The sequence below is a fragment of the Hippopotamus amphibius genome, chromosome 4 (genome assembly GCF_030028045.1).
Source record: "Hippopotamus amphibius kiboko isolate mHipAmp2 chromosome 4, mHipAmp2.hap2, whole genome shotgun sequence".
In the NCBI taxonomy this organism is placed as follows: Eukaryota; Metazoa; Chordata; class Mammalia; order Artiodactyla; family Hippopotamidae; genus Hippopotamus; species Hippopotamus amphibius.
The window spans coordinates 47,646,083-47,669,402 of record NC_080189.1 but is presented as its reverse complement, the minus strand read 5'-3'; the positions used below and the strand labels follow the sequence as shown (position 1 = coordinate 47,669,402).

General features: G+C 39.9%; 1 protein-coding gene across 4 annotated transcripts in view; it reads right to left on the bottom strand.

The window, feature by feature from the left end:
- The window catches only part of SCRN1 (secernin 1), a 59,731-nt gene extending 42,359 nt beyond the window's left edge, over positions 1-17,372 (bottom strand). The window contains exons 1-2 of one of the 4 annotated variants that reach the window (XM_057733000.1): positions 17,200-17,372; positions 16,876-16,960 (exon numbers count right to left, since the gene is read on the bottom strand). The gene's annotated coding sequence lies outside the window, so the exon portion shown is untranslated. Of the gene's footprint in view, positions 1-16,875; positions 17,064-17,199 lie in introns of those variants that run through there. The other 3 variants (XM_057733001.1, XM_057733003.1, XM_057732999.1) reach the window with 3 other exon arrangements.
- Positions 17,373-23,320: the final 5,948 nt, after the last annotated feature.

Genomic DNA, 23,320 nt, shown 5'->3' with positions numbered 1-23,320 from the left:
TGAGGCCCTGTGGCTGCAGAAAGGGGAAGGAGCCATTACAGAAAATAGCCAGTGTGGCTGCACCAGAGAGAATGGGGAAGAGGCTGCAGAAGTGGGGAGACAGGCTGGTTCACGGTGGGTCTTGAAGGCAATGGCAGGGACTTTAGCATCTGTCCCATAATAAACACTAAAGCCACTGAAGGCTTTTAAGCCAGGTTTTAGGAAGGAAATGGAGCCAGTGCACACAGACAGCTTTTTAAAGAAGTTGCTGTGATAGGGAGGAGACAGCGCAGTAGATGGAGATGAAGGAATGCCCAGGTAATTCCATTTCTATGTATCTACTCTAAGGAAATGATCAGGAATATGGATAAGATTTATGCACAAAAGAGTGCATTACAGAGGTATTTATACTGAAATTTAATTATCCAGCATCAGAGAAATGGCTAAAAATTTATTATACATCAATATGGTGGAATACTATAAAACCATTAAAATGTTTGTGAAGAGTTTGTAATTGCATGGAGAAATTGTTTGGGGAGGTGAGGGGGGCGGATCCAAAATAAATGATCCTAACTACGTGAAAATAGGCATAGAAGACTAGAAGTGGTAGCCTGATGACTAAATTCTTTGTTTTTTCTATATTTTCCTTTGTTTTCAATTTTCCTACAAGTATTTATACTTATATAATCACACACACACACAAAAAGACCAAAAAAAAAAAAAAAAAAAAAAAACTCGGGGATATTACCGATTTAGAATTTTTATTTCAAAGAAAACATTTGGCTTTATTTCTGTGTCTCAACATCTAAAATTGCAAAACTGGCAAATTCTTATTTGAGTTACAGTTAGGACAAATCTTTTATTCAATGTTATAGTTATTCTCTGGTACTTTGTTTTCCTTTTTTTTTTTTTTTTTTTTTCTTTTTCTTTATAGCCTGTCCAATTCAGAGTTACTCAAGGGGTACACAAATTTTCATTACTATTATTTACACAAATAGCAGGCAGGCCTCCTACAGTCACCTCCTTAAACAGGAAAAGAAAAACTGGCCCATCAGAAAACCAATTTTCTGCTGACCCTGAGATGAAATTCTTTTGAAACTAATTCCAGGCTTCTCAATTTTGTTCCTAGTATTTGTCAAAATACTGGCTAACATACCAGATAATCCACTAAAAAACAAACAAACAAACAAAAAAAACCCTGAGAAGGTAACTCATCTAAATACTGCTTAAAACATGCATTTTGAAATCTGTTTACAGGATTTTTATAAATTGTTAAATCATTCATGTTTGACACAAAAAACTGATTTTACAATTTTTCTCCTTTTCCCTCTATAATCTTATACAGCATTATGAGATGTCATAATCTCCACAAAGAAAAATAACCCAAAATTTAATTAACTCCCAATCACACATGCTAATGCAGAAATTCATTGCCTAAGTTTTTCTTCATCATTTATATTCAGCTTTGGAAAACAGTATAACCATTCAATACTGGATTTTCTATCATAACTACACTCTACTTAAACCAGGATTAAAATCAGTGAACAAAGCTTATTCAGAAATAAAGCCATGATTGATGGCTTTCTTCTTAACTTGCTTGCTTTGAGGCATAATCCTGAAGCTGTCTTCTGAGCCATGGGGATCCAGAGGTGGGGATGGGGGTACAGGGTTATACTTCAGGCCTAAAACTGAACCCAGGAATATCTAAAGCAGTGTTTTCCAAACTGCATGTTGTGGCCCTTTTGTGGGTTACGAAATCAATCTAGTGGACAAGATCAGCGTTTTTTAGAAAAGAATATGTGCATCTCACATAGTAAGGGTAAGCGTTGGTACAAGAAACTTTAAGTTCAGATATACATATATAAGTTTATGTATGTACTGGGTTGCAATACAACATTTCTCTCTTACTATGGGTTTCAAGCAAAAATCTTTAAAAGCAACAGGCTTAAAGGGCAGGTCTACTGAATAGGCTTCTTTGTGGTAAATACCAATTAGGATTCTTGCCAGGTTAGCAATAAACTAACAGTTCCAATTAATGAAACACTCCAATTCAACCACCATAGACTATTAAACTGACAGGCATTTCCTAGGAAGTATTTGCTAAGAATATTTCAAAGTACATTTATCTGTACTTTATGCTAAGTATCATAAACCAGTCACAAAAATGCAAATACTGTATAATTTCACTTATATGAGGTTCCTAGACTAGTGAAATTCATAGAGACAGAAGCAGAATGGTGGTTACCAGGGGCTGGACCGGGGAGGTGTGGGATGGGGGAGGAGGATGGAGAGTTAGTTGTTTAATGGGTACAGCGTCAGTTTTGCAGGATGAAAAACTTCTGGGGATGGGTTGCACAATATGAGTATTCTTAGCACAAAAACTGTACAGCTAAAAATGGTTGATAGTAAATCTTATGTGTATTTTTACCACAATTAACATTGAAAAAAAAAATCCAATAGCCACGTGTGGCTCAAGGCTACAGTACTGGACTGGGAAGCTTTAGATACCATGCTATCAGCCGCGCTAAAGTATCCCTAAGCTCAATTTCTAACCATCATTGTCCTTATCAAAGTCCTTTCAGGGTTCACGACTTCCTCTTGGGAATTACAACTCCAGAGTCCCTGGAGCTCACAGCACAGGAGCTGTGTCTCACAACGTCCACTCTCTGACTGCTGACAGGAGGCGTGGGTACGGGCTTGGGGGGCTGGAGTGCCGTACCCCTGTAACTAGGAGACCGCTTACAGAATGTCTAGACAAGAAGGGGGGAAGCTGCATGGGAAAGAAGGTCTTTGTCCTCAAGTTCAGTGAGTAGTTATTGAAGGCCATGAATGCTCCAAGCCAAGTGGAGGTTTTTTTCGCCTGACTGCCAAACTGCCTTGCCCTTTTATCTCAACGAAGCTACAGTGGCCCTCATCAGTCATCGTACCCAGTAATAAGGAAGCCTTGAGTTGCCTGAGAGGAAGAAAGTGACTGTCTATATAAGCTATAGGCTTATTAACTTTCTGGCAAATAACTGTGATAAAGTGCCTTTACCTGCACAAAAAAATGAAACCCAAATGTCCTTACTCTCCAAGCAGATTGGGTAAGTTTAAAGCCACTGTCTATGAACTACCTCCTTCCAGAAAAGCAAAGAAGAATGTATGATATTATTCACTGATAAATTCATTTTTTAAATTATTGACATTACCACAGAGCTGAAAACAGGACAAATGATACTCACTTATAAATTTATTTTCCTGTCCTATTATCTGCTATTGAGAGAGTAAAGAATAAATAAGGTGTTTGGGAAAGGAATTATTTAACTGAATTGAAATGTAAACGCCAGCTGATGAAAGGTACCTAAATTAGCTCAGACATCGAGCTCTGCCGGAAAAAGAAAGATTCTATTAAGTGTTCCATTGAAAGCTTAAGATAGTAGAGCATAAAGCTTTAGGACGCTATAGCCAATGATTTTCAGCTTCTAATATTCAGCGCCTTGAATGAGGAACTACCTAACTGAAGAAAGACCACATAGTTTATTAAGTAAGTAAGCAGGCTTTGGAGGCAACCTGGGTTCGCATCTCAGCCCTGTGTCACTTCTGTAACAGGGTTAAGGACAGGGCTGCGGTGAGGTTCAAATGAGCTGAAACATAAAGTGCTCAGGAGGCCATCTGGGACATAGTAAGGACGCATCACCGTAAGGGTGAGAAAAGGTACGTGATGAAGGCTGTTCCTTTATCAAGATTTGATTTGAACAGACCAGACTTCAGAAACTTGGCTCTTTCCTTACAGTATCTAAATGCTCTCTCCCGTTCGAAGATGTGCTCCATTGTCACCTGATGTTTTTTAAGAGCTGCTTACTATTCCCTTTCTCTAAGTCCAAGGGCAACACCTAACCTCTGACAGTTGACACCCGCAGTGTCCAATGCCACTCTTCTGCTGACATACTTCCGAGCAGCAGGGGGTGGTACGGGGGTGGCAGGCTGAACATTTGTTTGGCTTGGTCCAGAGCATTGGCCTAAATACTGTGATTTTTTAAAAATCTGAATTTGCAGCTAATGTTTTTAAATCTATAGAGATTTTCCACAGAAATTCAGATACTTAGCATCTCTTGAAAACTCAAAAGATCCAGCAACACTGGCTCCACATTCTTGCATGACAGCAAGATTGGAGCTGAGTAGGGGCACCTGCCACAGTCCCCTCCACTCCCTGACACTGAGACCAGCGCAAGTGCTGCCTATCATCACCCCTGGGCTATTGCTTTTTTTGTTCTTTCTTTCTTTTTTCAGTGTCAGGTCAATTGTGCTCATTTACAATGCCTGCTTGGCCCCGTAGCCCCACGTGTACAGGGGCAAGAGAAGGACACACTTTACAGACAAACAGACTCTTGTTCATATCCTGACTCTACCCACTAACTGTGGAAAACAGGCAGGTTATGAATTCTCTCTGAGCCAGAGAGTTTCTGAATGTGAAGATGGGGCTGACCCTCTATACACAACATAGCACTCATGTTTATCTGAGAGCATATGGAAAGTACCCAGTCGTATGGCTGTATACAGTGGATGCTCGACATATGTTCCTTTTCCTCCCTCCTACTACTCAGTGGTGATGGGTTTGCCACTTTTGCACCAGTCCCTACTATTCTCCTTCACCATCTCACCAACGGTTTGCACCTGGCTCATCAGACACACTCACAGTTCCAATGTGTAACTAAAATGTGCTTGAAGGATCAGACTGGAACGATGGAGCCCCTGGACTGAACCATCAGTTTACACAGAATACAAATGACACCATGGGGATGAAATCAGCAAAGTCCAGACTGAGAAACTCTACAGGATAAATCGGATTTCTTTAACAAAAGCTGCAGGAAAAAAAAAGATGAAGAGACTAAGTTACCTAGAGATGTATCAACCAATTGCAATGAATGGAACTTATTTGGATCCTGATTTAAACAAACTGTACAACAACAGTGTAAATCAACTATACTCCAACAAAAATTTATACAAATAAACTATACAAAAGTTTTATAAGACAGTTGGGGAAATGTGAACACTGACTGAATATTTGATGATACTAAGGAATTATTGTTAACTTCTCAGATATAATGATATGGTAGTTATGTCTGAAAAAAGAGCCCATATTTTTAGAGATACATACTGAAATATTTACAGGGGAAATGATACAATAAAAGTAATCCAGGGTGAGGAGAAAGGGTGGAAAATTCAGATGAGACAAAATTCACTGTGTAATAAAAATGACTGAAGCTGGGTGATAGGTACATAGTGGTTTACTATACTGTTCTCTTTACTTTTGTATATGCTTGAAATTTTCTATAATAAATAATTTTTTAAAAGTAATGCATATGATAAGATGTTTAAAATTCTTTTCAGTTAGAAATAGCACAGGGCTGATTTAATACAGGGAATGTTTCCTTGGAGTTACAACTTGTAACTTGTTTGGCGGCTTAGATTCCTCTTTGAGGAAGGATTACTTGGGGCGAGGAGGATGGGGAGGGATTTCAGTTTGGCTTGGTATGTCAGCACACTGGGAGAAGAGGCAAGCCCCTGGTTCTTTCTACCTTGCTGTATCTCTTTCCCTCAAGTTTTAAAATGCCTGTCTCTGCTCATTTGACTGTGAGCCCCGTCAGGGCAAGGATGCTTATGTAAATCCTTATTTCCGCAGCACCTTGCACACAAGCTGGTACATAATTAGATCTCGACAAATGTTTGTTGAGCAAATGAAGAAGGGGTATCTATATTTCATCTTCAATGAGAGAAAAAAGAGCAGGAAAATCTGATTCTGACAAGGTGCTCCCAAGCTGTGGTTCAAACCACGGGATTCACATTTGCCCACACATCAAAATGGTTTGAGGAGCAGATTCCTAGACACCCCTCCTCGGAAAGTCTGACTCCGCAGAAGGTCTGAGCTGAGTTCACAGGAAAGGTATTTTTAGCTAATGCCCAGGTTATTCTGATGCAGTCAGTTCAGACTGGTATGGAATATCCACTGTTACAGGTTATTAAACATCTTTGCTTCTCAAAAGTATTATTCATTGTTTCTGCCTGGCCTTTTCTTTTCTTTTCTTTTTGAGTGCAGAAACTATCAACACACACATACAAGAGAGGAGTACAATAAACCCTCTTAAGGTATCAACCAGTTTCAAGGGCCATCAACTTTCTGCCATCTTGCTTCTCTATTTTATTTTTACGGAAACCATTTAATTTTAATTGAATGTTGCTGAATTCAGCAACGGTACTGGCAGAAGAAGAAGGTGGGTGAAACCCATCCCTGGTCAACTTGAGAGAAGTATGACAAGCGAAGATGTGGGAGGCTGTGTTTTCTTGGTCTTTGGCTTTAAAACTGGGAAATCAGACTAATCAGACTACATGATAATCAGGAAGATTTGGAGTGTTGTTATTTAAATGTTTTGCATTTTTTAGAAGAAATAAAGTCTCACCCAAATCTTTAAAAAAAGCCTTTTTAAAAAAAAGTGTTCTTGATTTAACATAGATGTAAGTTTGGTGATGACCATGACTCCTCTGCCTTAGATAGAAAGTGAGAATTTAAGCCAGAAAAAAGAAGAGCTAGATATCATTTCAAGTAGCTGAATATTTCTAAATCAGTTGGACCTGCTAAGAAATATCCTTTGTATGCTTTTTTTTCAGTGATTGAAATGCTCACAAACTAATTTGTTATTCCAGTCCAAAAACACTCCAATTTAGGTGATTAGCAAGAGGAATGAAAAGAGTGTTTATTTCAAATTTATAAAACCAAAATTCTAGGTAATTAACAACTACTCAGCTTCACCATAACCCCTGATAATTTAATGGACCACTGCTGGGGCATCACCCTCTCCCAAAATAGAGCCACTTATGATCATAAGAATCAAAAAACAAAACAAACAAAACAAATGTATGATATGTAATTTACTATCTATACATATCATGGAAAGCTGGGAAATATATAAATACATGGGAACAAGCTGATGAAAAGACATCACACAAATTATTTACGATATCATTCAAATTACATATATTATATAGATGATGCAAAAAGATCATAAGGAAATGCAACAAAAATTAGGAATACTAAGAGTAATACTACTCATGGCTTGCAGACTCTCAATTTCCTAACCTATATATTCAGGCATTTTCAAATTTCCCACATGAAAATACAGAATATGTAATGAAAATATTTTAAAAGAAAGGGAAGAGTTGCAATCAAAATAACTTATTATCCCAATATACTGCAGCTAACAAATATGACCTCGCAATAAGGCAGAGACCCCAGGGGTTATGGAGAACCCCACTGCTCAGCCAAGGCAAATGAATTCATTTTATCTTTTGGGGGGATCTGATTCTGCCTCATTTTCAAAATACGGTGACAATGAGAAATATGAATAAGGCAAAATGTCCAAATTAATGAATGACTCACATGACAGCCTAATAACTAAGGAAATGTAGAGTTTTCTATAGTCAGATGGAATGTTGTGCTTCAAAATCTACATTGATTCATAGGATAGATTGGGGGTAACTGGTCACTTCATAAAAGTATTCTTCAAATTACTTCAGAATTTCTCTATATTCCAGTATGTTTCCCAACTTCTAAACATCAAAAAATTTTCATAGACATCCCACATAAGAGTGATTTTGGTTGGCAAAAATATGTAATGAATATATGCTATGAATTTAGGAACACTTTCAATGTATTTGTATGTACTAACTGGCAATAGGATCCTTATACATCTGAAAAATAATGTTGAAGATATATATGGCTCATTATTTATTCTGTGTCCATTCCCTATTGGGACATGTGAATTCAAGGACCACCTTCAAAAACTCCACCACAATGAGTGATCTGTTCATCACTCTGGTGCATTTAAAATATGGTACCACTTAAAAGAAAACTCAGGCTGCATGAGTATCACTTTTGCAAGAGCTCTTTTAGGAATTTTAGAGTGAGGGGAAGAAAAGGGATTAGTTGAATGGCATCCATATTTCATGGATATATTTTTTTTTAATGCAAGAAAGAGTCGATAAACAGCTCAAGCAGGATTTATATTTCATTCAGCTAGCCAAATTAGAAAAATATAGTCAGATCAAGTTCATTGTAAGGAAGATGTTTTCTGATACAAAGCAGGTTGGAAGATAGTTTCCCATCTTTCACAGTAATATAAAGAAAATGACTTGCATCACATTAATAATATATGTTAGACCTGTGCAGTCAGGATAATCTCTCCAAGAGATTAATTATGGCTTTTTAAGAAAGAGTCAGATATATACGTGGAATCTAAAAAAATTGGGACTTCCCTGATTGCGCAGTGGTTAACAATCTGCCTGCCAATGCAGGGGACACGGGTTCGATCCCTGGTCCTGGAAGATCCCACCTGCTGAGGAGCAACTAAGCCCACGCACAACAACTACTGAGCCTGTGCTCTAGAGACCGCGAGCCACAACTTCTGAAGCCCGCTCACCTAGAGCCCGTGCTCCACAACAAGAGAAGCCACCACAATGAGAAGCCTGTGCACAGCAACGAAGAGTAGCCCCCAATCTCCACAACTAGAGAAAGCCCACGCACAGCAATAAAAACCCAACACAGCCAATAAATAAATAAACTTTAAAAACAAATAAAAAATAAATTAAAAAATGGTACAGATGAACTTATTTACAAAACAGAAATAGAGTCACAGATGTCAAAAACAAACTTCTGGTTACCAAGGGGGAAGGGGGGAGGGATAGACTGGGAGTTGGGGATTGACATATACACACTCCTATATGTAAAATAAATAACTAATAAGAACCTGTTGTAGAGGATTCCCTGGTGGCATAGTGGTTAAGACTCTCTGCTCTCAGTTCAGGGGGGGCGGGTTCGATCCCTGGTCAGGGAACTAGATTCCACATGCATTCCACAACTAAGAGTTCACATGCCACAACAAAGAAGCCCACCTGCTGCAACTAAGACCAAGCACAGCCAAATAAAAATAAATAAAAATGAAAAATAAAAGCAAAGTTATTTAAAAAAAAAAGAATCTACTGTATAGCACAGGGAACTCAACTCAATACTCTGTAATGACCTATATGAGAAAGTAATCTAAAAAAGAGTGGACATATGTATATGCATAACTGATTCACTTTGCTGTACAGTAGAAACTAACACAACATTGTAAATCAACTATACTCCAATAAAAATTAATTTAAAAAAAAGAAAGCATCAGATAGACTCAGATTATGGGTGCAGTTCCTCCACATAGTAAGTTCTTCACCCATAAAATGTGGCCATGATGTCTACCATGTACTGTTATGAGGATTAAATGAGATAATACCTGCAGAGTATCTGGAATAGAGAAACATTCAAGAAAATTTTGTTCTTAAAGATCAGGATTCTGGGGATGTAATGATTATGGAGATAAAGGAAGAAGAATGTGTTTGAAATAGGCAGGTATGTGGTTAGCTGCCAAAAGCATTCCCTGTGGGAAAGATCTGGGAGCTACTATACAAGCCACATCTAGGGCTCTTGCATTTCCTTCTGTTCTCATTTCTGACATTGCTGCCATTGTGACCACTAATTTGGCAAGGTTGCTTTGAATGATGACCTTCCTATTCCCACCATCTGTTTTCCTCTCCCATTTAAATAATGCAATGTCTATTCTGATCTTTTCCCATCAATATGATTTGATATCTACCTGTTAATGCTGTAAACTGGGATTTTAAAAAATCTTCCCAATCACTCTTAAAACAGTGGTTTACATTCTGTCCCTGTAAAAAAATCAGCTAAACATTCATTTCCTACAGAAGAAATTTAAATCTTGCTAACATGAAACCAGAGGTTACTTTATGTCTACCAAAATGGACTTAAAAACTAGTTTGTAAATGTCCACTAATGCTAGAGCCATTTGCTGTGTTATCATTAGGAAATTTATCCCATTTTATTATCAAAAAGGAAACTATATACATATATATATGAACATACTAGCGTGTGTATGTAAATATATATATGTGTGGACATACAAATTTAAGTACATATAAGTATACACTATAGATAAATAGGAAGGAAGGAAACAAGGAAGTTAGTAAAAAAAGGACTTGGGAGGATTAAAACCTGAGTGTTGGAAATGGGATTAATGGTGGGCTATAGAGATAGAAACGTCACAGTTCATCTACTTATGTCATTTTATTTTATTTTTTAAAGAGTTTTATTGAGGGCTTCCTAGGTGGCGCAGTGGTTGAGAGTCCGCCTGCCAATGCAGGGGATGAGGGTTCGATCCCTGCTCCAGGAAGATCCCACATGCCACAGAGGAGCTAAGCCCGTGCGCCACAACTGTTGAGCCTGCGCTCTAGAGCCTGTGAGCCACAACTATTGAGCCCATGTGCTGCAACTACTGAGGCTCACGCGCCTAGAGCCCGTGCTCCGCAACAGGAGAAGCCACGGCAATGAGCAGCCTGAGCACTGCAACGAAGAGTGGCCCCCACTCACCGCAACTAAAAAAAGAAAGCCCGCACACAGCAAAAAAGACCCAACATAGCCAATAAAAAAAAAAAAAGAGTTTTATTGATATAATTGATATACAATAGACTGCATATATTTAAAATGAAAATTTGATTTTTTTTCTTTCGTCATCTACTTTATACATATTAATGTGTATATGTCAATCCCGATCTCCCAATTCATCCCTCCCCCGCCCCGACTCATGTCATTTTAAATTTCTTCATAGCAAGGTCATATTACTTTATTGGATCTTTAATTATTTTCAAAAATCTGATTAGTGCTCAAGAAGACATTTTTAAGACATTTAATTCTTTCAGGTCACTAGGGCACTGCTAAGCGCAATTTTAAAATACACTAAGGTTTTACTTTGAGAGGAGGAAAAGATATTCAGAAGAGCCTTTGATCACTACATCATTTTAACCAGGATTTTTAAGAAGTCATATGAATTACCAATAAGTATTTTGAGCCCCTAACCACCTACAAGCACTGTGTGCAACCTAAGGGAAAATGGAGCTGTAAAGATTTTCTCAAGGTCATCATCTAGAATAGGTGCTCACGTACACAACCAAGACGGGAGGGCAGTAACCCAACTTAAAACAGTGATCAGAAATGCTGATTGGAGCCTTCAAGAACACCTAGCTCACTTTAAGGAAGTAGATTAAGCACTGGGAGATTTAGGTTAAAAACATAACCATTAAGAACAGAAGGAGAAGGGAACATTAACCATCTCAAGCTCCTTCACTCTGCTTCCAATGAAGCTCAAACTGGGAGGCACCCAACTTCCTCCACTTCCAGTCACCCACGCAGTTCAGTTCACTGCCATCCCAAACTGGGTGCAGGCCCTGAGGATGCTGGGAGTTTCTGGGGGAGAGAGGACAGGTGGGTGTGATTGACATGTACATCACGTCAGTTATTCTCCACTCATCCCATCTCCTCCTCTTCAGTGTCTGTTCAAACGTCTCGCCTCCTGCATCCATTTCTATGAACAGTATCACACACCTCAACCAACTTCCACTTTCTGTTAATTACCGAGACCCATGCAGCCAAACAAAAATATAACGGAAGATAGAGGTGAATCACATATGTAATTTTATGTTTTCCAGGAGCCACATCTATAAAAGTAAGGGGAAACTGGTGAAATTACTTTTAATAACGATTTTGTTTAAATCCAATATATCCAAAACATTAATTCAAAATACAGGCACGCCTCAGTTGCGCTTTGCTTTATTACGCTTCACCGATAATTCATTTTTTTACAAATTGATGATTTGTGGCAACCCTGAATGAAGCAAGACTATGGGCGCCGTTTTCCCAAAAGCATATGCTCACTTCCTGTCTGTCACATGTTGGTAAGTCTTACAATATTTCAAGGTTTTTCATTATTGTTATATGTATCATTGTGATCTGTGATCAGCATTCTTTGATGTTAGCATAAAGAGAACTCCCTGAAGGCTCACATGATGGTTAGCATTTTTTAGCAATAAAGTATTTTTTAAATTAAGTTATATACAGTTTCTTTAGACATAATGCTATTGCACACTTAATAGACTACACTATAAACATAAGTTTTACATGCCCTGGGAAACCAAAAAATTCATGTGACTTGCTTTATTTTGATCTTTGCTTTATTGCAGTGGTCTGGAATGCAACTCGCAATATCTCTAAGGTATCAACATAAAAATCATTAATGAATTGTACCTGTTATTTGAAATCCTGCCATTTGCAACAATATGGACGAACCTAGAGGGTATTATGTTTAGTGAAATAAGTTAGAGAAAGTCAGATACTGTATGTTATCACTTACATCAGAATCTAAAAAACAAAACAAACAAATGAGTATAACAGAAAAGAAAGAGACTCACAGATATAGAGAACAAACTAGTGGTTATCAGTGGGGAGAGGAAAGGAAGGAGGGACCAGATAGGGTTACTGGATTTAAGAGGTACAAACTACCATGTATTTTAAAAAAAGGTACAAGGATATATCCTACAACACAGGGAACATGGCCATTATTTTATAATGACTTAAAATGGAATATAATCTATAAAAATATTGAATCACTATGTTGTATACCTGTAATTAATATAATACTATAAATCAACTATACTTTAATAAAATTCTTAATGAAATATTTTAAATTCCTTTTTTCTATAAATGTTTGAAATAAATGTTTGAAATCTGGTATATATTTTATATTCACAACACATCACAATTCAGACTAGCCACATTTCAAGTGCTCAATAGCCACATGTGGCCGGTGGCTAGTGACTACTGAACTGGGCAGCACAAACTTAGGCTCTCACTCCAATGAAAATAGTCCCAAACTTTCAGAATGACTGATTATTGCTGAATAAAACGATCATGGGTGACTTTTTTTCTTTATTGGAATATAATTGCTTTATAGTATTGTGTTAGTTTCTGCTGTACAATCAGCTATATGTATACATACATCCCCATATCCCCTCCCTATCCCACCCCTTTAGGTCTTCACAAAGCATCGAGCTGATCTCCCTGTGCTCTGCAGCAGCTTCCCACTAGCTATCTATTTTACATTTGGTAGTGTATGTAGGTCAGCGCTACTTTCTCACTATGTCCCAGCTTCCCCTTCCCCCACTGTGTCAAGTCTGTTCTCTACATCTGTGTCTCTATTCCTGCCCTGCCACTAGGTTCACCAGTACCATTTTTCCAGATTCCATATATAATGTTAGCATACAGTATTTGTTTTTCTCTTTCTGATTTACTCTGTATGACAGACTCTAGGTCCATCCACCTCACTACAAATAATTCAATTTCATTCCTTTTTATGGCTGAGTAATATTCCATTGTATATATGTGCCACATCTTCTTTATCCATTCATCTGTCAATGGACATTTAGGTTGTTTCCACGTCCTGGCTATTGTAAATAATGCTGCAATGAACACTGTGGCACATGTATCTTTTTGAATTACGGTTTTCTTTTAAAAATAACTTTGGCTTATCTGTATTTTTTATTTTCTCCAACAAACACAGATTACACATGTTTATATATTTTTTAAAACCTGTGATTTTAAATATCTTTGATATATCAGAAGAATTTCAATGAATGAATCTTCACATTCATGCTGTAATGTGAGTTATTTTTTTATGGCACATGTGGCATCAGCCTCTGTCTTCACTTCAACACATCTATCAATCCATACCTAGTTCTTATCTGCTTCACCATCATCAATTATTCTCTCATTTCCCTGCAGCCTACCCACCCTCTCCTTCTGCAGATCACTGGGTTGATGGTACAGAACGCCCAGAAGAAATATTTCCCATACTCTCACCACCTCTGCACAAATATTTACTAACCCACGCACAATTTCTAGTTTTGCTTTAGTAGAACTCGGGTCATTGGCATACGACTCAGAGAACTCAAATTCAAATTCTAGAAAAAGTCTGTCTTTGGTGCTGCTTCAAAGTTATTTTAAAATAGGTTGTTATTTACTATTACTTAAAGTTAGAGATATTCAAAAGCTATTATATGTCCCACCCTGGTTTCTTTAAAAAACCAGACAAGCAACACAAGCAACTAATTTTTTAATCAAAGAATGAACTTCTTGCCCCAAAGATTCTGACATATTATAAAATATAAAAACCATTAAATTATGGTTTTGATGCTTAAATACAGAAGCAGTCTAGTACCTGGAAAACGGGAACACGAGGTGGACACAACTTAAGAAGTTAAACGGGCTTAAGTTAGGAAACTAAGGTGTGAGCACTTAGTTTAAATACCTATAAATTTTTTTTTTATAAATTTATTTATTTATGTTATTGGCTGTGTTGGGTCTTTTTTGCTGTGCACGGGCTTTCTTTTTTTTTTTAGTTGTGGTGAGTGGGGGCTACTCTTCGTTGTGGTGTGCGGGCTCCTCATTGCCGTGGCTTCTCGTTGCAGAGCATGGGCTCTAGGCACGTGGGCTTCAGTAGTTGCAGCACATGGGCTCAATAGTTGTGGCTCACGGGCTCTAAAGTGTAGGCTCAGTAGTTGTGGCGCACGGGCTTAGTTGCTCCGTGGCATGTGGGATCTTCCTGGAGCAGGGCTCGAACCCGTGTCCCCTGCATTGGCAGGCCGATTCTCAACCACTGCGCCACCTAGGAAGCCCCAATACCTATAAATTTTATTTATTTTTTATTTTTTTTGGTGGTACACCAGGTTCAATCATCTGTTTTTATACACATATCCCCGTATTATAAATTTTAAAATTCATATTAAAGTTTGGTTTCCTGAAGTGTTTGCCATGCTAATAATGACAGGTTTGCCCTTTTCTCCCAGGCTTTGATAGATGGCATGTGGAACGGTAAAAAGGGGAGTTTCAACACCTGGATAATAGTTCTCACTGCCAGCTGCCAACCAGCTATATGACCTTGGGTGCAGTCCATTCACCCTGCTGGATTCAGCCTCCCAGGCTGTAAAGAGCGGTTGACAGCACAGCGCTTTCTCAGGCTGCTTCCAGCTCACCATTCCTGACCTTTGCACTAATCTCCCTCTATCCCATTATCCCTGAAACACTTGCCTCCTCATGCATCTCCTCCTTGCTAAATGAGAAGATGGCTGGCAGCACAGCAGTGAAATAGGACAGAAAGGCTGTTTAAAAAAAAAAATCCTAAAATGAGTCACCTTTCAAGAATTTACCATCCTCTGGTGCCTGAGTGCTTGCTCACGATGTTAAATCAGTTCTCCCAATGAAACTTGCTCTAAGAATCTGGTATTTGTTATATGTACTGTTCTTGGATGATATTTATACTAGACACTCATCTCTTTTAAGAGCCACTTGTAGGTACAAAACAACACAGAAGTTATCAAACAGATATCAGCAGCCACATAAATCAACTTCAGTGGAGCCTGTAGAAAATCAGATCAAAATCACGGAGTTTTAATCAGGTCTTTGCACCAGCTTTTGATAAATTAAAGATAATTACAGCTCCCTGAACTTCCCACATAAACTTCCCTGAACCTTGCAGCACCCTAAAATCTAGCTTGCTGCAAGAATCACTTCCTACCCCTTAGGGCTGGCTGTAGTGATACCCAGGAGAGCCTTCCCTCGCGCAGATCTCCCCACCAAGGTTTAAGTCAGGGGGCAGCTGATGTTAGCTGTGGTCTATGCCGATTCCGCCTGGCCTGATTTTTCATGCTGCCATTTTGAATTAACATAGGTTTCCTCTACAACTGATGTATCTTCTAGTCAGGCTTGGAGCACAGTAGGCGCGCGCGCGCGCGCACACCCACCCACTCACCCACCCACCCACCACTGGGAAGCTGGACACAAGCGTAATTCAAGACACCTGCAAGCCAGAATTAAACAGCAAATCCAGAAAGATCGTATTATTTAACAGAAGCCTACCAAGACAGTTTGGAGTCACAGCAAATGACTGCTTCTGCATTTGGGTTTAATGGACATTTTTAACCCCTAAATCTTAGTTCTCGACAGTTCTCTAAAGTTCAAGCGTCCCTCCTGCTTTGCAGACCTCACGAGTGATGTGGCGCAATAAGCCGCGCCCCGACAGACATGCGATCCGAGGGCGCAAAGGCAAACTGAAGTGGATAATCATCTCAGAAATACGAGTGGCTTTTACCAATAAGTGCCCGGGCCCCACCCCCTTAACTTGCCCCGACCCTCTCCATCCCCAGGAACCGCCCCGGGTGTGGCTTGAGGGTGGGGTGGCAGGGTGTTGTGTCAAGTCCTTCAGCCCGCGTAGACAACAGCAAGAGCCGGCGCGTTTGCCCTAAGGGGGAGGGTAGTCCCCTGCACGTGATTCGGCGACCGCAGGACCGGTGGGTGCGGGGGCAGAGCCCGGCCAAGGGCAGCTGGCCCGCCAGGCAGCCATGTTCGCGCGAGCCCGCCGGCGCGGCAGGTGCGCTACCTACCGGGAAGGTGCCAGGCCCGCTCCGCCGCCAGCTCAGCGCCCGTGCGACAGCCGCGAACCCCCAGAGCGGTCGGGAGGGGGGTGGGGGGCGGCGGGCGTATAGGGCACGCGCCCCAGCGGGCCGACAACTGGGATCTCAGGCAACGGAAACACAGGAAAAGCGGCCTAGAGGAGTGAGGAGAGTTAAAAAGAGGTGGGGGTGGGAGTGAAGGGGGCAGGATGGGGTTTGGGGGTGGAGAGCGGGGAAAGATTCCAACCAGGCTGCAGTGCCCGCGCCCTGGGGTGGGGCGTCCCTCTCCTACGCCCCCGCAGCCTGTAACCCCCCAATCCCGGGCTGAGGCCCCCTCTCCCCTGATCCACTAGAGACCCCAGACAGCCCGAGCCAGCATCCGCGGGACTCTGCTCCGGGTAGCGCTACCCGCGGGTTTGGAGGGACACTGGGGGCGACAAGGCACAGGGGACGGCGATGGCGGATCAGGGTGAAACCTGCCGGGAGAAGCGGCTGCAGGCACCCAGCGCTCCCAGTGGTGCCCGCCCAGCTCACCTGCGGGGCGGCGGGCTCCGGGCTCGGCTCTGCGGTGCTGATGCTGCGGCCGGCGAGGGTGCGGGTGCTGCCGCCGCTGCGATTACTGTGGCGACATCGGGGGCTGCAGCTGCAGTGAAGGAGGCGGCCGTCGGGCGCTTCCCCCTCCCCAGACTCCAGGCGCTCTGGCCCGCCGCCCCCAGCGAACAGCTGGCCCGGCTCACGTGACCGCGGGGCCCACCCCCACCCCCCGCCTCCCCCCCACGCCGGCCCCGGGCCGCGCCGCACCCGCGCTGGGCCTGGTCCCGGAGCGCGCCTGGGAGCAGAAGGGCGGCTGAGCCTCACCGCGGAAAGTGGCTTCCTCTTTGCGGGATTTTTATTGCTTGATCACAGCAGGGGTTGCGGCTCTCTCGAAAGGGAGAACTCGGGCTTTAAGGAGCCAGACCGCACTTTCTCCAGCGCCTCTCCGGGACTCCGCCGTTTTGGTTGCTACGTGCGGGCCTCTATGCCTAAGCAAGATATCCCCGCGGAGAAACGTGTCCCGTGGTTTGTTGACTCACACGTCCAAGCCAACTCCCTCCCAGGGTTTAAAGGTATGGTTTTGCGCCATGTTGGTAAGCCAGACCCTATGGCGGATACTTAAGACACTAAAGCTCAAAGAGGTTAAGCAGCGGCGCCCAAGGTCACACAGCAAGTAGCAAAGCCAAGATTCTAAACCTGGGTTAATAAATCCACAGACAGGTGACAGGTGTGTTGATGCTGGCGCCAAGGTCATTGGTCAGGACATGACCATCGTCTGTTACCAGAACGCAGACACTACCTTTTATAAACTAATAAGAAAAACCCATCTCAAAGGATATAAAGAGAGAGTTCACTGGAAAGCAAATGCAGTGCCACTCAGGCACCTGAAAAAAATATTCAGGGTCACTTAATTGTAAATTGAATACATGTACAAAGTAGCATTTCCACCTGTTAGGTTAGCAAAAATCAAAGTTTTATAAACTCGAGGACAACTTGGCAATATCTCCCAAAATAACACATATATAGCTTTTGACCTAAAGATTCCATTTCTGGAACTTATCCTGCAGATATACCAACACAGTTGTGAAATGACATGAGTACAGGGTTATCCATTGCTACATTCTTTGTGCTAGCAAAGATTAGAAGCATATGTCCATCAACAGAGAACTGTTCAAAAATATTACAGCACATCAGTACAATGGAATGCTATCCAGCTGTTGAAAAAATGAGAAGGAACTATTTCTGTGTACTGATATGAAAGATTTCCAACCTATACTACAGGCCATGTGAAGAATACTGCATAAAGGTGTTATCATTTGTGGGGGGAAAATATGCCTGTACTCATTTGCAAATGCATGGACTATCTTTGGAAGGATACCTAAGAAACTGTAATAGTAGATGCCACCAGAGAGGAGAACTGGGTGGCTGAATGCAGGGGAGGGAAGGAGACTTTTTTTTTTAACATCTTTGAATGTTATGCCTGTGCTTGTGGTTTGCCAGGAGAGGCCTAGGGGAATTAGTGCAGATGCTGCAGGATAGAGCAGTGGTCATAGACTCTTGGAGCACAAAGGGACCTGATTGTGCATTTAAGTCCAACCAAGGAAACTCCTTTTACTTTTAACCTTTATCTATATAATATGATTGTTTTTGTTTAGACAGAATATAGTTGGATCTTGCTTTTCGTTCAGTCAGACACTTTGCCTTTTAATTGGAGTTCTTAGATCAGTGGCTCGTAAATGGGAGCAGTTTTGCCCCCAGGGGACATTTGGCAATGTCTGGAGACATTTTCGTTGTCACAGTGGCAGAGGTGAGGGAGGTCTCTACTGGCATCTAGTGCTTGGAGGCCAAGGATGCTAATAAACATCCCACAGTGCAAAACACAGGTCCGCCCAACTAAGAATTATCTGTCCCTAAATAATGGTAGCACTGGGATTGAGAAACTCTGGTGTAGACCTTTTATGTTTAATGTAATTATCAATATGATGGGTTTTAAATGTAACATCTTGCTACTTGTATTTGTTCTGTTCTTTTTTTGTTGTTATTGGGTTTTTTTTTTTTTGCTCTTAACTTGCCTTTTTTTTTCAAAATGGAGTATTTTTCATATTCCATTTTATATCCATTATTGGCTTATTAGCCATACTGCTTGTTTAATTTTTGGATTACCCTAGGATTTACAATATGCATCTTAAATTTATCACTGTCTACCTTCAAATAATTAATTTCAGGTATAATGCAAAACACTTTCAACAGTATATTTCTATCCCCCACCCCATCTTTCCTGCTATTGCTGTCATTTGTTGTAGGTTCAGGTTAGATGGTAAAGAGCTCTTTCAAATTTTGTCTGAAAAAGTCATTATTTCACTTTCACTTTTTAAGCATTTTTTTGGTACATAATTTTTGGCTGAGAGCTTCATTTCTTTCAGCACTTCATAAGTACCATTCTGTTGTCATAAGACATTGTCACAAGACTTGCAACATTTCTGAAGAAAAGTCTGTGTTTGATTATATCTTTTCCTCTGTACATAATATGTCCTTTTTTCTCCTATGGCTGCTGTTAAGAGTTTTCTCTTTAACACAGGTTTTGAGCAATATGATTATAATGCACATTGTTCTGTTGTTTTTTTTTCCTATGTTTATCCCATCAGGGCTTACTAAGCTTCTTGGATCTGTATGTTTATAGTTTTCATCAAATTAGGAAAAATTTTGGCCATTATAGCTTTAAATATTTTACCCATTGGACCCTGCCCCTCCCAGATTTAGAGATTCTAATCGTACATATGCTAGACAACTTGATATTGTCCCACAGATCACTGAGAATCTATTCTTTCCCTCCCCCCCCTTTTTTTCTCTCTTCATTTTGATAATTTCTCTTGATATTTCTTCAAGTTTTCTTACCTTTTCTTCTGCAGTCTCTAATCTAATCTACTAACGGTTAATATTGTCAATGAAAATTTTTTTTTTCTTTTTTTTTTGTGTCCCCTCCATCTCCTCTCCAGGCATTTTTAATGTGGCAGCGTTGTCTTTGGTTTTACTTTTTCAAAGAGGGTTTTGCATTTCTCCTGGCTGGAGGACTCCCTCAGTCATTCTCCACCCCGACAGTGGATGCCTCAGGTCCACAGACTTCATCTGACCTGGTCGAGATCCGGACCTGACCATCTCCCACAACTTCAGAAAAGTCCAGGTGGAGGGATGCAAAGCTGCACAGTAAAAGGAATTAACCACTGCCTGTTGATGAAAATTTTATATCAGATATTTTATTCTTTATCTCTTTCAAGTTCTACTTGGTTCTTTTTATACCATCCATTCCTCAAACACGTTTTCCTTTAAATCTCAGATCATATTTATATTTTAATAGCTGTTTTAAAGTCTTTGTATGCTAGTTCTATCCTTTCTATTTTTGGTCTTTTATTGGTTGTTTTACCTCCTGCTTCTTTGTCTCTCTCATAATTTTTCACTGGATATCAGACTTTGTGAATTTTATGTTGTTGAGTAACAGTGGATTTTTAAAAATATTTCTTTAAGGTTGTGAACTTTGTTCTTAAGAATCAGCTTCACCCATCTGAGACTTGTTAATAAACTGTTTAGGACAGTTTTAGGGTGGCTTTAACTCTGTGACTACTTTAGCTCTTTACTAAGGTATGACTCACTTAGGGGCTCTAATGAATGTCCCATGTAATCAATAAGGTGATTCTGGCTGGTAGGAACTTGGACAATTCCCATTTTTGTGTAAGCTCCAGGAACTTTTTGGTGCACAGGTCCCCAATAGTTGCTCTTTCCTCAGGAGTTGATTCTTTGCCCAACTTTGTGGTGATTCACCATATGCATGCAGAGACTGGTGTTCCCTCAATGACTCAAGGAAACCTTTATGCAAATTCCTGAACTTTTTTTCTGCTTAGTTTTCCTGTCTCCAGAGCTCTGCCCCACAAATTCTAGCTGCTTTGACCTCCCTGAACTCTGATCTCTGTTTCCTCAACCCCACGAGACAACTGGGCTTTGTTTTGTTTCCCTTATTTTTACCATGTATAGTTCAGGAATTGCCTCCAAGCAGAAAACTGGGATGATTGTAGCTGTTATCTCATCTGTTTCCTTTCTCTTGAGAATCACAGTCCTGCTCTGGCGGTTGCTCACTGATTGTTCAGTGTCCGACAAAATTGGTTTCATATATTTTGCCCAGCTTTCTAGTTGTTCACAATAGGATAGCAAGTCCCACAGCAATTCTTCCTTCATGGGCAGAGGCAGAAAGCAAGGAACACTAATCTTAATGCCCCTAAGGAACCAAATGTCCTGATATAACTAGACTTATAATTTTAAGAACTGCAAATGCATAGTTTACTTATAGAACTGCTTCAATATACTGATATAACAGGAAACATTTATTGGACACCTGTACCAGGAATTGCACTATTGCTACGAAGATGAAAAAGGCATATCAGCCCTACTTCTGAAGGAGTCAGAGGCAAGCAGGGAAGTTAAGTATAGAAGTAATATATGCATATATGGTATGTTGCTGTCAGGGTAACAAGAGTTATGCATAAATACATTAATCTAACATGATGGGAAATATAAACAATTTTAAAAGACGATCATAAGTGACTGTTACCCAAACCTAGAGCACTTAAAAAAATACACTGATGATGACTTTGCCTTTTCTTCTAAACAGTGTTATTGATTGTCTGAAGAACCCCATGCAATGATTTTGAGGAGCTAAAGTATATGTGTAATTGAGAAATGCCTTTAACACACTGCATATTTTCCACTTAGTACTTCTTTTGGTGTATGATTATAGAAGGGAAAAGGATCTGTCATTGGCTAAGTCTCATGGGGATGAACGACAGATAATACTATGTGAATGAGACACTTATGTATGGGTAAGAAAGCCTGTGTAATTGCCTTGTATGTAATCTTATGAGAACCAAAGAAAGCAGCTGACAGCAAATGATGGGAAAATGAGAAAGAAAAGCACTAGTTAAGATTAGTCAGCCACCTGCCTTAATCCTATGACAGCCATGCTTAGGACGTTAGTTTTCTGCATTTGGTTACCATGGTAACAAACCTTTAAAATGCCCTTAAAGCAATTTACAGAATTACTGCACATACTGAGTATAGGCAATACTGAGAGAGTATAAGTATTCAAATCTATTTTAAAATTATTTTTGGAATTTAAATGATCAATCAAGTCCTTTAGATATGTAATTTAGACAGCCATAAACTGTATTTTAGCAAAAAGGTGTAAAATCGTACTCATATAATTAGGTGATGTGTTTATCGGTTCAGTTATTCAAATGTGTCATTTCAATGAGTGGCCCCTGTTTAATTATAAATAACAGTTCATGAATGTTCTGGACCTGGTTTTAGAAACAAATTATTATATATGCTTTACATTCATTGCTGCACCTCTAGGAATCATTCATGGGTTTAGCCAACTGTATAGATAATTTAAAGGACAACTGCTGAAACTTCATCTTATGACCATCAAAGAGCAGACTAGAAGATTCTGTGATCAGACTTAGGAGTTTCAACCTAATCCTTTCTTGCTGATATGTTTTCCTAGTTTATATGTGTAGAAAAGGTTCACCTGATGCTATGTACGGTTTTAAAATAGGGCTTGCTTTTAATATTCTAGTGACACTTGAGGCCACCTTTTAATAGATGAAAGCTTATTTTGAATTGTAAATGTTGAGCCTTTTATGTTGACAATTTTAACACCACTGCTCACTTGACATAATATATGATGTTATGAGAAGTTACTATTAGTTGTTTTCCAATTCTTCAGAAAGAACAAGGTCTGTCTAAATTGCTGCAGGAATTTTGGGTTCAATTAAAGAAAGACTTCCTTCATGCTATAAGTGATTAAACAATGATTTCACCTATTGAGAGAATGTGTGAAATTTCTGACTCTAGAAAAAGAGTATTTTGTTTTGGATGCTCTTCTGGGTTCTATAAAAGACCAAAAAGCTGGTATTATTTTGTTTCTTGTAGGATTAATTTCAGAGAGTTGAGAATAATCTAGATATATAGAGATATTTTAGTTTTTAAATTCCTGATTATTCTTTACTCTACTTACCATTGACTTTCTACCTTAATCATAAAACCAAGTACTAGGTTTTTACTATTCTTAATATATCCCTTATAACACTGGTTCTAGCTCTTATGTGTGTAAAGGATTTGACTTTTTGCACATATAGAGTGATTTATTCCTTAGAGCTGGAATCTGTGTTTGTGCTCTACTTGAGTTTCAAAAAGCACATCATATTTTTTGAAGTAAAACTTAAAAGCAGAGATTATTTTACCATCTGTGAATCCCTCAGATCATTGGTTTTTCTTTACCCTGAATATAAAGAAAATATTGAGCTTTAAAAATTATTAGAAAATTTCCAGAGTAGCCAAATACATCAATAATGTTGACTGGTAGCTTAGGGGATGGGGGGAAAGTGGGCAGTGACTG